We start from the raw sequence: 11,930 nt of genomic DNA on the forward strand, positions 1-11,930 counted from the left end.
AAGCATCAGCTCCTAAAAGCATGAAGCAACCAAAGAAGAAAGTTTGCAATCACAAGCAGGTAGATGCAATGCTTAAGTTCAGTATTTCAAGAAATGGCCTAGAAAAGGCTGGCTGTATTAACGTGGCATTTTCCAGGACCAATACTGGTTTCAAGATGATTATTTCCAAATACCCGTGTTCTCAGAATCAGAGAGCATGATGTCCACTGCAATCAGTTGCAAAAGAGGAATAAAACCCAGAAGCAAATGATTCTTTCATGTATCCTGTAGGGGTGACCATCAGCTCACTTCAGTCCATGATAAAGTCCCTTACAAACAAGGGATTCTACAGCTTCCGCAGAAAAGCTGCTTCTTTCATACTTGGACAACATCAAACAGAAGCTGCTAATCTGAGAGGATGTAAGGGACAAAGAGGGCAGTTTGCACTTCCTTGGTTTGAAGCCTTTGTGGCAGAAGGTTACTCAGCTCTTTGTGAGAGAAACAGAGGAAAATACATAGCTAGGGGAGATGACACTTGGGCTGGAGAGGTGACAGACACAGATGGAAAGGATGAAAGCCATGCACAGAGCAGGAGAGATTGGTATCGGCTGAAAAAATGAAGGAAGAAAAGCTCATAGAAACAGATAGGAACTGGAATAAACATCCGGTTTCAAGGACAGTAAATTGGCTTAGAGATCTGCTCTCAATTTCTACTTCTGTTCAGTATCAACAACCAAGGGAGTAAGTGGGATGCCTTAATAAAGCAAATTCCCAAATGACAGCAGACAGTACTCCAGCTAGCTTTGGACTGCCTTCTCTTCCCACTGTAATCAGCAATCTCATAGGCAGAGCTTTACAAATCCCAGGCCACCAGATAAATGCCAGTAGGCTGTGACAGAACACAGTAAAGCCAGAGACAGTGTTAGCAGGACTTAGTGTTAGCAAGCTTGCCAAGTAGAAGAGAATCTTTTTCTAAATCCTGGGTACACAGGTAATGGTCTCCTCTGTCCAAACACAGGAACCAGCACCATGCCTGAATCAGTATCTTACCATTTTAATGGTAAAAGTCATGCCCAGGACTAACACAAAGCAACAGTTCTCAATTTAATCTAATGCAAGCTAATATAATGTAATCTAATCCACTCAAGGATAACAGACTGAAAACTGATGTTCTGAGCTGCATAGAATACACTGCAGATAAAACATATTGTTGCTTAATTGATGGTTCTCTCATTATCTAGCATCACTACAAAACTTTAGAGCACTGAATCTCCTTTTGTGATCTGCTGCTCACTGGCAACATGCAGAACTGTGGCAAATGGCCAAAACTATATTCAGGAGCGAGATCTACAGTGTTTCCAATCAAGTGTTTGAGGGGTTAGGTTGCCAGAGAGCGCATACGAAATTCAAAGGGACACAATTTTTTTTTTCTAAAAAATTTAGGACATTGTACATGATGCTTAAAGCTCAGAAGAGGTAAAAGTTAAGAACAAATGGCAGCGCCTACTTCAGTGAAAAAAATACGTGATTAGAAAACTAGAGATGTTATAAAATGTACATAGCACAGAGAATGTTACACATGCTTGCAGTAATTTATCAAAGAATAGAGCACTTAAGGGCCTGAAAACATGGTTTAAGACAATAAATAACAGGCTAACACACACAGAGCATTTGGGCACTTAACTCCTTATGTCTGTCAGCGCAAGTTCAGCATCACACAGGTATGTGAGAAGTCACCCTCTAATTTAAAAGAAAATGTTAACTATTTTAATTACATGGCCATTCTAAATGGGCTCTGAAGTGCAGAAGCAATCACCAGCAGAATAAAATAGCCATTACATGCTTTTTAGTCACAGTGTTTGTTACAATAATTCATGAAGCTCCCAGCAGTTTCATAACACAGTAGTCACATCTACAGTTTCACAGAAATGATCATGTCTGTGCCAATGTTTCATCTTACCAATGTTTGCAGGCTCTGATTCCCATGTTTAGAAGAGGACTGAAACAAGCCAACTACTTAAATTATTCCACCTCTCTGGCTTGCTATTCTCAAACTTAAGGAGCAAATGGTCAGCGTAATGGAATGGTGGCAGTGATCTGTACTGGCAAGGGAGGTTCTGCTCCTAAAGGAGATGGCTACAGCCAAGCCCCAGGCTGGTAATATGCACTGTTACTGAGACTGAAAATGAAGGAACAGCTGCTGTTGGGAGTACCAAACGGGAGATGTTCTGTAAAAGAAAATAAACAAATCTAGCCATACTCAACAAGTCAAGGTACAGGAAGGAAGCAGCAAGTCTCTGCTCCTAAAAGTAAGAAGAACTCTGCAGAACTATCATAAAAAAAAATCTAATGCCTGATGAATAAAATGGATTCCCTTTTCCAGAATCTCTGGATGATGCTACAAAAAATATTAAGCATATTTTATTTACCTGTATTAAAAAAAAAAAAAAAAAGGGCAAAAAAATCCGAACCCCAAAAAACCAAACAGGCAAGTGGAATTCAGTAAATTCAAAAGTTGTATCATATATCCAAGGGAATGCTTTAAATACCATCTCTAGCAAAATAAGCACTCTCTTAAGAGAAGCTGAATCAAGATGCCTAGCTTGCTTCTAAGTGTCCTGACCTAAACAGTATGACCTAAATCTTGCAAGAGAGGAGAAAAATGAAACCTCAAGTCCATAAGGATTCTTACTGCCATTAGCAGGCCTGCAACAGTCTGCCTTCCTTATTATTGTATAGGAGTATATGCCTGTATTTTAAATAGCCCAAATTTTGGTCAAGTCCAAGACACCACTATGAGATCCAAAATTTCATTATTGATTGAGAAACACATGGAATGCATCCAGGGAGATCCAGCTGCCTGCCTTTTGAGTAGGTAGCTACTCAGTAGCTGAACTATAAGAATAGGTCTCCAGAGTCGCTGTGTGGAAAAGCTTCTAGTGTTTGTGTGTTGTCACCACAGCTGCACATGACAGCTGTCAACCTACAACCCATGGACTGCTTGTGACAACCCGATTTTCAAAGACCAACTGGGATCAGTGAGCAGATTCAATGGACTGTTCTGCTCCCCTGTACTTTTCTCTCAACCAAAGAAGTAATTTCTCAACTCCCCCTTTCCCTATCCCCTTACTGTTCACTTCCAACTGTCATTCTACACATGTGAAGCAGAGCTGTGGTCCTGGCAAGCTGGTTGGAGACAGGAATGGGATATCAAAAAAGAACCCTTCTTTAAGACTGAAGTATCTGCCTGCAAAAAAAAAAAATAAAAGACCAGTTACTGTTTTAGCCCACCTCAGCTTTTGGAATCCTGCCTTCCAAAAGGATCCACAGCTTGATATACTCCAGTGCAGCCTTCCCCTTATCTCACATCCATAAACTAGCCATCTCCACCTATAAAAGTCTGCAATGCTGTTGGTTGCTAGAAGCCTCCTGTCACTGAAGCAGCAGGAAGAGAAAGAAGGTAGTAACTGGAATGACCTGCTTTTATAGACTGCAAGTCATCTATTATGAAAATAGTTATTATTTATAGGACCTGAGAGATACAGTTCAGAATAAATACCCTCACCGTGCAAAATACTGAGCTTTTTTCAGTAGTTTTGGTTATTCCATGATACCTGAAAAAGCTCTCTGCATCTTTACAAAACGCCAGCATTTGTATTTCCTAACAAACTCTAAGATACCATTAGAGGCTCATGATATTGCTGGTGTTACAAAACAGAGTATGCTCTCCCATTGAAGGGGAGCAGCAACTAGCTGCAGGGAAAAAGGGAATGTTTGTGTCTCAGAGTAGAAACCACAAGGATTGCTACTTTCTGGGGTGTGGAACTAGGGAAAAAAATGAGATACAACCTCATTTTGAAAGCAACATATACATTCATCCAAATGAATTCATCATCTAAATTTATCTAAGCTGCCCCTGCTAAGAAGTGAAGTCAGTAAAGAATTAAACTATACATTAAACGATATCATAAGTATTATTCTGTAGTTTCAGTGATGAAAGAAGGTATGCACAAATGTAATATGAGTAAATACAAATGGTCTTGTAAGCTTTGATTGAGTCTTTAAGCATGTGAAAGTTTCAAGTTTCTGCTTATAATAATGTCAGAAACAATATAGGTAGGTTATGAAAAATGACCTGAAAGGAAGTATAGATGAAATAAGTGAAGGTAATCAAAGCCTTCCTAATTGTATCTCCTCAATAAAAATATTTTTTTCTAAAAGATTTTCAATTTAAATTGAAGTTCAAACACAATTTTAGAATACGTTTTAACTCACAGGCCAACAATGAATTTGTTGTAATACTTCTTTGGACTCTCATTTGCAATGATTTCATAGGCTGATGTGGTCCCACACTGCAAATACTCCACTGTCAAATGCTTAACTTGACATGAAAAACGTAACTTACAGCTTGTGTATTATGAAGAAAATCTAAAACACTTACCCCAAACAACACTTTACCAAAATTCCTGAAAATAATTTACTTTTTTTTTTTAAAGGACAATTTCCTTCAAGCATCTTGTTTGCTGCTTTGCATGCATCAACAGCCCCTGCTGTTCCATGTCTGCTCCTCTGCCATTTATTTCAAACAATTGTATACCTTACTGACTGAAGCTTACAGACTACTGCCATTCTTACACCAATTTTCAACATCTAATTCTTAATGACACATAACACAAGTTACCTTTACCTGTACTCCTTGCATTTGAGTAAAGGGTATGCATCTCCAGACACACAGAATGCAGAGGATCTAGGGAGACTGTGATTTCTAGGTGTAATTGATTTCAGTAAACATGCACTTGAAAAAGTAACAAATGTCAGAGTCACTTCTCTGCTGCACTAGTAATACAAGATGCATCATTACCTGAATAAACAGCTACAACTGTAAATAGAAAGTATTGTCTAAATAGAAAGTATTCTGTTCACTATACAGATACAGAACAAAGGAGTGGATATGTAAGACAACATTTAACCTTAACTTCTCATACTGAATTTACAGATGAAAATATGTATCTTTACCAAAGCATACGTACTTTGAAGATCTCTGTGCTTTTGTTACACTTCAACTTGCACTATTATTGGGCTCCTTTTGTTGTTTTATTCTCCTTTAAGTTTACTTCTGCAATAGTAACTTAGATCTAAGAGTCTGTCTACAAAGGGCTACCTACCAGAATAGCCATTCTGAATATTTAGGCATATACATTTCCATGTTCACAGTCTGCTTCAGAAAGAGGTGTGCACGTGTGGAAAATAAGCTTTGTATGCTACTGTTAGCAAACTTCCATATGTAAATTAACCCTCATCTTCCCCATGAAATACATCCATCTCCTACATCTCTCAGGGTCACACAGGAGTGAAAGATAGGATTTGATCACTGCCTACTTACAAATAGAAACACACTTTGCAAGATTGCTTTCTCCATTTAGTGTTTCTTACAAGAACTGTGTAATGAAGGTGAAAGGAAATGGAAACCAGAGATAAGATTCTCCTACTTCCTGAAATGGAAAAATAGAAATCCACTAGACTTGTCCACTAAAATATTCACTGACATTGATTTTTTTCCCCAGGAGCAGTTATCAATCTTACATCTGCCAAGTACAGTGTTATTTTTGTATTTAATATTGGAGTTACAACGGTGCAATGTATTTCAAGGCATAACATGCAGTGTTAGTGTCCTAACCTCCTGACTTGTAACCTGTTCCCTACTGACAGGGCCCTATACTGCAAAAAGCCTCAGTGAGAAAAAAGACTTTGCAAGGGAATGGATATCGTTCAGATGAAATATTCTGCATATTTCACGATGTCAAGGATTTAATGACCTTTGTGAACTGCAGGTTTCAAACAGCCTTGGAACACTTCAAACATCTTTGGAACACACAGCTTTCAAAATGGAGATTCCTCTGGAACCAGCAGTTTCAGTCATGCTGTAAAGCTTACACCATCCATTTCCTATACTTCCTAGCAGTTTTAGAAACAGGGTAGTTCAGATATGATGGGGGCAGATCTCAGGTTCACCAGGGTAAATAAAATTACTTCCTCTAGTGCAAAGCAATTCAATTCACACTCGCATGTAGAGAAAACCTAGTTGCTCCATAGTCATATTAGTATAACTGAACAAATACATCTACAGAGGGCCTGAAAGCAGACCCTAGCCCACTATTAAGTTTCTTCAGTTCAATAACTTCTTGTAAAGTCAAGGACATCTAGTCCTCCTTAAGACTTACAATTTCAGGCTAGACTACGGTGCCATCTTATGCTGTCAGTGTCTGCCAGGAACCCTGGAGCTCTATCCTCCATCAGCTTCTTTAAGGAACATTCTTATCTTGCACAAAACTGCTGTCTTCAGAGTCCTGGGTGCTCATCAGCACTTTTAATGAAACATGATCTGTGGACAAATGAGTGGTAGAACAATTCTAGTGATATATGAATTACAACATTTGAATGATTTAAAAAAGCAGCGTAATTAAGACTAGCTGTGTCATAGCTTATGCAGTTTGACAAAGTGGTGTATGCACACAGACATCAGTTTGGATAGTGACATGTTAGCTGTGTGCTAACATGTCACATTTTAACCACTCTGTGACAGTGGGTAAAACTAGCGAGCAGGCTCTGCACACTGCAGCTATTAGTAACTTTTCACTGAAGCTTTCAAAATTTGTCTGAACCTCTGGCACATCAAGTACCAACTTTGCACACACGGGATTATGAAGATAGGTATCATCCTAAACAAATTCATGCACATAAAAGATATTGCATGCAGTTGTCACTCTTTCTAGCACTCATTGCTATTTGAGCCCAGCATCACATATTCAATTATTTTCTAAAAGATGGCTAAATGGTTTTATTATACTGCAGTGATTGACAAGGCTAGTCTGAAGGTGTTTATCTGATGATAGGTAAGGGAGATCACAGTCTCCCTGTAACTTAAGCAAGTTTGTGTCACGAACAAGAGTTCCCATTAACACATGTAGTTGTGTCCACAGGTCATCACTGCTATAAAAATGCAGTAGGTCATGCTATCTAGCTGTTATACCTATACCCATAAGCACAGCAGCAAAACACAGAATGAAACCAGTCACAATAAGGAATGACAAAGAAAAGAAAACAAGGAACTTTTTTTTTTTTTTAATGTTAGAGGTCCACCTCTTCAAAATACTAAATATTTTGGAGAGCTACCCTTGACCTTAAACCAGGGTCAGACTGTTACTTTCTATTACACCAGTCCCTTAGAGCTGCAAACAGGGATTTGAGCCTAACTGAAACAAGTTATGAAAGGCTGCTCCTGCCCCAAACAGCTTAGGAGTCAGGTTCCATGTAGCAGATCACGAAGCAAGGAAGGGCTGAGAGGGAAAAAAAAAACACAAACCAAGAACATAATCACTTACTGTAATTCTAGCTGGTCACAAATCGGGAGTCTTACAACGCAGGAGCTCGAATCTGACTTCTAACATGCAAATTATTACCATACTAGTTCTTTAAAATGTTGCCCAAAATCACAGGTCAAGTTGGTTCCGTACCATTAAGGGAGGAGTCTGAAAAGAGCCAAAAAAGAATTACTGTGCCTGAACTCCATAGTGAGATAAAAAAAAATCCTGCCACCTTCCAGAGGCATTCAAGACCCTTGCCTTTCTTCAGTATCACGGCTTGCTCACCATGTGGTAGCACACATACATATAGCATAGCATACACGTACTCTGCATCTCTTCTGGCCTTATTCTGCTAAAGATGCTTTAGTACAAATCAACTCTTCGGTTCTTAACTTTTACTTGCATGTTTTCTTTGCAGGGAGTCTCAAATACCCTCTGAAAACTAAAACTTTAACACATCAGCTTAAACCAAAACCCCATGCCCTATCATAGGTTGAATCTTGGGTCCCACCAGTCACACTTTGCTGTGGTCTACACAGCGTAAGAAGCAAACCGAAAGAGCTGCGACAGCACAATTCGCAGTGATTTGAGCGAAGATGGATTCTGTCATGCACTTTCAAAAAAGCTGCAACTCAGAAAGCCTCTTCTACAGAAGCCTACAGGGCTCTACTCTCCACTGCCTCTTTTGCCTTTTGACTCGACATCCCACAGGACAGAGTGATCTGGTTAAGCAACTAACAACCAAAAAACCTAGGAAAACTCTCTGACTTTTGGCGAGGGTTTGTTTGTGGACAATTGTGGGGTAAAGTGAAGCAAGTTGGATTCTTGAACTTACTCTGTTAGGCAAATTTACTAATTTTATTCTGGAAACAGAGATTTTCCAATTTGTACATTAACTTCACTCCCTTTGTTGAACAAACTTAACTTCCCTATCTCATCTCTTCTGTTGACAAGCCCAAAACAGAGCTAAATGGCTGATCTTTTCAGGCAGAGGCAGAAAGTCAGAAATTTTTTTTTTTTTTCTCCTGTGCTGCAAATCAGTGTAATTGCTCCTGCTGCAGCAACATCTGCCTTTCCAGATACTGAGAAAGCAGATACTGGAAAGCATCCTGCTATGTAATGGAATTTTGAGATCCAGAAAACAAAATAAATGCTCGTAAATAACTTTACTGCCCTCCCCCCCCCCTTTTTTAATCATAAATTGCGTACAGAAAACAGCTCTTCCATTTCAAACCAGTGTAGGTACTTAAAAGCTGAATGTGTGTATCTGCTTTTCTGCTTTGTACTTTATCAATATTAATATCAAAGGATGCATGCTATAATCACTCAGATATGCATTCTTGTGTATTCTACCATTTATCACACTAAATTGCTACTAAATTGATGGTCTTGCTATTTAAAGGCTCTTGTTCTAGTTTTACACGCATGACATCCAGTTGGCAACTCTCTCTGCAGTGAAGTGAGAAACATTTTAGAGCTTAGCCCTTAAACCACAATGATAATGCTAAATGAGAAATTAAAAAAAAAAAAACACAACAAAACCACAACAAAATACTACCTTCCAGAATAATGCCTATTCAATTATAACAAAATGAATTAAACAAACATGATGTGCTTACCTTCCTGCACATAACTACTGAAAATGTTGGGACTCATTATATTCTAATGTAAAATAAAGAGTTCTGGTGTCCATTTTATTCACGTTCAAGTCAACGGGCTAAATTTTCTCTCTCTCAGTGGGTGCCTATTGAGCCCCTGAACTATCCTTGGCTTCAGATACACAACCCTAATTCAAATATATCAATGAAAGCACTGGCAAAAGCACTACATTCTGCTACTCCAAAGGAACAAATTGGAAAACAAGTGTAGGGCAAGCAGAGAAAATTTTTTGCTTCAGTTATTTCACACAGTAAAATCCAGCACTCTGTCGTGTACCACACAACTTCCGCTGGAAACAGCATGAGCTCTGGGTCTATCCAAGATTTGAACTTAATCCGTTAACTTCTTGTTTGTGTAAGTTATACAGTCATCTCAAACTGCCGAACAAAACGCTGTGATCAAACCAAAAAAACTGCTTCTTCAGTATATATGACGCTCATGAAATAAAAAGAGGGTAATGCAGCCGCATTTCTTTTGAATCAGTAATGTACTGCTCTATCACAAGCACAGAATCTGATCCTCAGCTGCAAATCTTTGCCAGCCAGTGGAGCTGGATCCAAACCTCAGAAACTTTGTAAATAACGCTGTAATACAAAGGCTTAACCTACTAAATTTGTTTTTCCTTTCCAGATTTAATGTCAGAATCACAGTCTCGCTAAAACGTAACTGCATAACCAGATAACCATATCCAAAGTTTGAAAAAATCCTCTTAATAGCAAATAATCTCACAGGGCACATGTGAAGCCTCTTCTGTTCCACCCCTAACTCCACCAAAATCCAGCTGCACGTAAGTCTCCAGCTTCCCAACACTTTATTGCCTACAACGCCAACTGTCCTGCTCTCAGCACTGCCATCTAGTAGAAAGCGGCAGCGTACACGGGCTGCCTGTCACACCAGCTCAAAGGCAGCGGTATTCCCGGAAAGCATCGCAAAGCTGTTGCTGCTGCTGCTGAAATTTTAACTGCAGCCAGTAGTTAACTACCGACCGTGCCGCTCTGAAAGCGGCCTCCCCCAAATCCCCCCGTCCTTCCCAAGCGAGATCCGCTATGCGCATCTACCGGCGCCTGCTTCGCGTATCCTGGCGGGGGAAAACAGGGAAAATTCACGTTGCGCGCACCCAGCGCTGTGCGCGCCGCCACCGCGCCCGGGCCCCGCGCCCGGCTCCGGGGGGCAGGGAGGGGAGCGGGCGCCTCGGGCCGTACGCGGCGCCGGCGGAACCGGGCTGGCGGCCGCCCCCGGCGCCCCTCGCCGCTTCCCGGAGCACGGCGGGAGCGGGGCAGGCACCGCCGGCTGCCGCCCCCCCACCCCCCCCCGCCCCAGCCCCTCGCCCGGCAGCCCCTCCGCGCATCGGCCGGGCTGATGCGGCTCGCCCACCTCCGAGCACCGTCCGTCCCCGGGGCACCGGGCGGCTGCTGTTGCATCTCTCTCTGTGCAGCAGGACGAGACGGGAAGCGGCTGCAGGAAGAGCCAGGCGAGGGACCGGACCTGCCCTGCCCTGCCCTGCCCGCCGCCCCCGCCGCCGGCCGAAGGCGCAGCCGCCCCCCGCAGCCCCGGGAGCGGCCGCCGCAGCGCGGCAGAGCCTTACCTCCCCTCCCAGGCTCCGGGGATCCGCCGCCGCTGCCCACCGTGCCCGCCCCCACCTGCGCCGTCCCTCCCAGCCCCGCACTCAGGTGCGGAGGGAGCACAAAGGCAGCGCCGTCCGCTGCGGTGCGGGGAGGCGCGGCGCGGCGGGGGGCAGCGCGCCCTCACACGCCGCGCCTCTCCCCCGCCGAGCCCCCGGCCCTGCTGCGCGCTGCACCGCCACCGGCGCCCCCGCTCCCGCCGCCGGCAGCCGCCCGCACCCTCCCCGCTGCCGAGCGCCCAGCCCGCCTCAGCCCGCTGCGGGGCGCGCGCGCCGGCCTCCCCCCCCCCCGCAACGACCGTTAAAACCGTTACAATTCACCCCGCGCCTCTCCTCACCCCCCCACCCCCCCAGGCGACGAAGCGCCCCTCAGCCTCAGGAAGTTCCCCAGCCCCGGGGAGAGCTGAGGGGGACCCGCCACCCCACGTACCCCCCGCCACTGACACAGAGCCGCGGGGCCAGGCAGTCCGGTCCCGTTCCGTGTCCCCCCCCCCCCGCCGGCGCGCCGCCCCCGCAGCCCCCGGCAGACACGTACTCGCCTCCCCGCCGCCGGGGGCGCGGACCCCCCGCTCCGCGCTGCCGCCAGACAGAGCGGCCGCCGCGCCCCCCCTCCCCCCCCTGCGGAGCGGGTGCGTGTGGAGGGGGCACAGGTGATGAGCGGGCAGTGGAGGAGCCGCTCCCCCCCCCCCTCCCCTCCCTGAGGCGGGAAGGTCTGTGGTGCAAAACCGCTCCCGCCTTCCCCGCACCCCGTCTCTGCAGATGCCCCCGGGAAGGGCTGCGAGGCTGGCAGCGACAACAGCCGCCCCCTCCCCCGGGAAAGCTGTTCTCCCTCCTTCTCACTCGCTCGCCTTCTTTGCAGCTCGGCCGCCTGACTGACAGGGAGCCTTCCAGCGGCCGCCCACGCGCGCTCCCGTTTCCCCTCAGTCGGAGAGGGAGATGGCGAAGGAGAAAGCATGAATGAAACAGCCAGGCAGCGAGCGGGAGCGGCCCCGGGGGGGGTCGGCTGGGCACCCCCCGCCTCTTCTAGGGCTGCTGCTTCCTGAGGGGGGGACCCGGCGGCCGCAGCCTGCCAGCGGCACCCCCAGCCCCCCCCCCCCCCCATCCGTCTGCTCCGAGGGGGCCGAGAGGCCATTTTAAGACGCAGCTGCCCCTCCTCAGGGGTTCGTTCTGCCACTCGGCCCCCAGATTCCCGCGTCTGAAGGGTGCCCGGAGCACGTGGCGTGGTGCAAACGTGTAGCTGCTGCGGTTGACTTTGTGCTGAATGAATGGAGACCGTGACTCTCGTCAGCTCCAGTTTGGGTGAAAAA

At 45.0% G+C, this 11,930-nt stretch overlaps 1 protein-coding gene across 6 annotated transcripts in view; it reads right to left on the reverse strand.

The window, feature by feature from the left end:
- PTPN5 (protein tyrosine phosphatase non-receptor type 5) overlaps nt 1-11,525 on the reverse strand; it is an 85,965-nt gene extending 74,440 nt beyond the window's left edge. For 3 of the 6 annotated variants that reach the window (XM_074841914.1, XM_074841913.1, XM_074841909.1), the window contains exons 1-3: nt 10,377-10,498; nt 7,362-7,508; nt 6,201-6,361 (exon numbers count right to left, since the gene is read on the reverse strand). The gene's annotated coding sequence lies outside the window, so the exon portion shown is untranslated. Of the gene's footprint in view, nt 1-6,200; nt 6,362-7,361; nt 7,577-10,376; nt 10,499-11,463 lie in introns of those variants that run through there. The other 3 variants (XM_074841910.1, XM_074841912.1, XM_074841911.1) reach the window with 3 other exon arrangements.
- Nucleotides 11,526-11,930: the final 405 nt, after the last annotated feature.

Source organism: Strix aluco, chromosome 16 (assembly GCF_031877795.1).
Source record: "Strix aluco isolate bStrAlu1 chromosome 16, bStrAlu1.hap1, whole genome shotgun sequence".
Taxonomy (NCBI): domain Eukaryota; kingdom Metazoa; phylum Chordata; class Aves; order Strigiformes; family Strigidae; genus Strix; species Strix aluco.